Below are 4409 nucleotides of genomic sequence, written 5' to 3'. Positions count from 1 at the left end.
TCTTTTTTTTTTTCATAACAACCGTTAAACAAACCTTAGAAAATAATTTCATGACTAAAAAAAATGTATATATTATATTATTAAGTATTGTTTAATCACAGTGCTAGTACCAAGTATTGTCATTGATTAACAGTTACAAACTCTTTATAAATGTTTAGTTATATAAAGGACATCTCACATTTTTAAATAGGAAGAACTTAAATATGAACAAAAATTAGACCTAGAAAACTTGACCTAAAATAGTTCTAACAGCCGTGGCTGTGTTTCAAAAACAGTAGTTAGTTTTATACTACAGCCTTCATTTTATTTAGGATTGTTGTTTATTACAGTTAGACAGTTGGAACATTAGCCAAACTGCTACAAACACCGGAGCCCGTGTGGCTGCAGGGATTCAGATGATAGACAGCTTCCAACAGTCACAGTCTGTTACACTGACACGTATGCAGGATAAATAAACATTTTCTTTGCTAATGTGTGTGTTTCAGACAGACAGTTGTCTGTGTAGAGGGAGGAGGTGCAGGCACCACTATGGTAATGTGTGAGTGTGGCTGCAGGGCAGAGGGGGATGGAAGGATGCTGATAATGATGATAGGAGAGTTTTACAGAGGTTTGGGGATTGTGTGTGTGGTTGAGCGAGAGGGGGGGGTCGGTGTGTATGGATGGGGGTAGTCAATAGTTCATCCCTGCATTGTCCCAGGATCTCCTACTGGCGCCGAGGAAGAACGCAACGCATCGAACTCAAACGGCGCATATGAGTCTGCGCCTGCTTTTACAAGCTCGTCTGGAAGCAATCAGTCAGGGAAAAGGTCTGTCACACAGGGACTGTGGAAGTGACTGCACACACACACACACACACACACACACACACACACACACACACTGTCCCCTCCCCTCTCTGGTCTACCAGTGTCTGTGTGTGTCTCTCTCTCTCTGTGACCATTCACCATGTCTCCAGGAAGTAGACACATTTATCTACGTTTCCATGTGAGGCCTGCTGGAGGACTGTCTGCCAGAGGACTGTCTGCTCTCCAGTCTGCACACAGTGAACCGTTAATGTTCCTGCAGCATCATGTTGACACACTGATCAGCCAAGTCTTAGTTGCACAGGACAATGGAACTGCAACAATCCAATAACTCGATAAGGTGGACAAAGTAGCAGTGAACATTAGCAGCCGGTCGTAGGCAACAATAAATCAAATTGACGAAGATAAATAACCAGAAGTAGAACGGAGTCTGGTTTATGCTCTTAATCTCTCAATCCAGGTCATGTTCAGAACAGGTATGAGTGTATACAGTAGTCCGAGTGTATAGTCTTTCTCATCCTCCTGGTAACTGACGACGTCTGCTTTGAAATTTGTGGCTGGATTTCACCACTGCACAGCTATGTTCACGTCTTAAAGAAGGTCTGCAGCAGCAATAAGAACTCTGTATGAGTTTCTTCCACCACTTGATCCTTTCCAGGGTTGGGTACAAACCCATCAGTCAGGTTTGGTCACCAGTCCATCACAAGGCTGCATACTGTATAGAGACGAACAACCTTTGACCTGACAAGGATAACCAACCGTCTGCTCTAAGTTCTAGACTCTAATGACTGAACCGTCTGCTCTAAGTTCTAGACTCTAGACTAATGACTGAAAAAGTGAAAGTGGTGGACTATTAAAGCAATATTGAGAATAAAAAATGAATAAAATTATGAGATTGAAGTCATACATTTGTGAGATTAAAGTTAAAACATTATGAGAAGAAAGTGGAAACTTTGTGGAAAAGTTGTAAAAAAAAGTCTTAACCTTACAAAGAAAAAACATTTCTGAGAATAAAGCCATAACACCTTTGTACTAATATTCGGACATTTTCCTACTAAATCAACAACTTTTTTTTCCATGAAGACTATCACTGTGACCGTCACCTTACTGCAGGTCTTGTTTACAGTAATCCCATGCTTTTGCTGAGATCATCATTTTCTTGTGTGGTTGTCAACAATATCATTCAAATGTAACCGCCTTAGGACTCCAGTGTGAAGAGTCCATGATCCTGAAGTGACTCACATGTACAGGGGAAGAAATAACAGCACACCAGCACGCTGCGTTCACGGACATAACTGTGAATGTCTGGACAAATTTAAACTTAAACATTGACTTTTGTAGTGGAGGTAAATCTGACATTAAAATTCAGGTTTTTAACTATTTCTTAAGCAATAATTCATTTTCATAGAACAGTAATATTTAGGTGCATTCTGTGTCTAGAACGGACATGGGCAACATGCGGCGCGGGGGCTGGATGAGGCCCATTTGGCCTTTTAATCTGGCCCCTAAAACTTGTCCAAAACATATTAAACTATATTAGCATTATACTTCTGCATTTTTCCTATAGGTGGCGTAGAAAAGGCTAAAACAATTTTAGCCTTAATGCATGACATTTACAGGTCATTGATTTTAGTTTATCTTATCTGCTCCTGAACTGACCCCACCCCGAAAATTTTTAGAACTCACTGTGGCCTGCGAGCCAAAAAGTTTGCCCACCCATGGTCCAGAGTTACTCATGTCATCTCGACTACTTTATTTTTGCTCCGGAAACTTCTTTTACTCTGACTAACATAGTGCGCCCCCTAGTGGATGATTTACGAATAACATTTTTATTCTGGCCCATGGGCCGTACATTTGTCACTCCTGAAATAAATTATTTCATATGTTCCCTTAAAAGTAAAAAAAAAAAAACTTTTTGTCAAATAATTTAAGGAAATGAAAAGGAAAAAGGTCTATTATGTTCTAACTGACTTTTTAAAAAACATTTTTACTTGTTATCATTTAGTCAAAGTTTCTATCAAGTTTACTCTTTGGCTGTGTATCATGGGATTTATTCAAAAGATCAAATTGAAACGTGATGAAGATAAATCTGTATGATTAATATTCCAGATAGTAATCCTGGCCTTTACTGTCATTTATTGACACAGTCCGTGCTTTTCTGACAGGGATGAATGCATACACAATTAAAGTGGCTTATTCCGACTGAGCCAGCGTGCTCAGTGACGGGTGAAGGTGGCAGCGAGAGCTCATCATTGCTCAGATTGGAACAATAACATAAGACAACTTTAATTAAAAAGAGAGACACTTTTCTTTCTTTGTCACTTGCACATCTTATATTTTCTCAGGGAAGAGCAAAAACGCCCACATGGGTAAATGTCACGGCATAATTAAAAACGAAAAGATTCCTTGGGTTAAAAGTGGAAGCTTTACAACCATTGTTTGAGATATTACATGATTAATCCTCCTCTCAGCTAACTGCAATATCGGAGGATGATCAGAGCTAACGTCGTATGACAAAGGTGTAGAAGACAAAGTCAACGTGAAAGAGTTTTTATTTTTTAATTCACATAGAAAGTTTTTACAGCAACACGGCTCCTCCGTCCACCACAGAACCACACATACAGGAGGTCCTTGGTTTATGACGTAAAACTAAGGTTTGTGACTTTTAAAATATGGGTCACCAGAAAAAAAGTTTGGGAAACACTGGATTTGGGACTCCAACCATTGGTCTTTCTGCTGTGAGGACCATGCACAAACCGCTCTCCCACCGTGTGACCTGCGAGGATCGGTTCTTAGGAGTCAGCAGGATGAAGGAGTTGTGTGAGATGTTAGAAGTCTGCAGACAGTCAATAAAAACAAACACCTGATAGAACGATGAAGGAGTTGTGTGAGATGTTAGAATTCCCAGTCTGCACACAGTCAATGAAAACAAACACCTGATAGAACCTTGCTCACTGCCGATTGATCCAGACGTGGATCAAACTCTGACGTGGATCATTACGGCAACACCTCAGCTCACATCTGCAGTATGTCGGCCATAAAATAAGAACATGATCTTTGAGTGTGTTTTAACATCGTGCTGCTCAGAGCCCTCTCTCTGCACGAGCATTTCTGAAGCTGAGCAACTCAGACAACTGTATTTGTTGTCTTCTTTTCATTCTCCTTCCTCCTCCTCCTCCTCCTCCTCCTCCGTCTTCTTCTTCTCCTGTTTCTTTAATTATGTCCAACATCTTGTATCTGTTTCACCACCAAACACACAAAAATGTTTTGGTTTCTTCTTTGCTTGTTGAATAAATGTTTACACATCTTTGGGTCCCAACCCACACTTTGAAAACGACTGGTTTTAAGTGTCAGTAAAACGCAGAGGTCATTTTAAAGGCACATCACTTCAGTGTGGTTTTGTTTAGGGTTCAATCTGTGACATTTTTCTGAAGTAGCTGGAGGACTAGAGGACTAAAGGACTGGAGGACTGGAGGACTAGAGGACTAAAGGACTAGAGGACTAGAGGACTGGAGGACTGGAGGTCTAGAGGACTGGAGAACTAGAGGACTAGATGACTGGATGACTGGAGGACTGGATGACTGGATGACTGGAGGACTAGAGGAC

This window comes from Cynoglossus semilaevis, chromosome 14 (genome assembly GCF_000523025.1).
Source record: "Cynoglossus semilaevis isolate Cse_v1.0 chromosome 14, Cse_v1.0, whole genome shotgun sequence".
NCBI classification, from domain to species: Eukaryota; Metazoa; Chordata; class Actinopteri; order Pleuronectiformes; family Cynoglossidae; genus Cynoglossus; species Cynoglossus semilaevis.
This window is presented reverse-complemented; position numbering follows the sequence as displayed.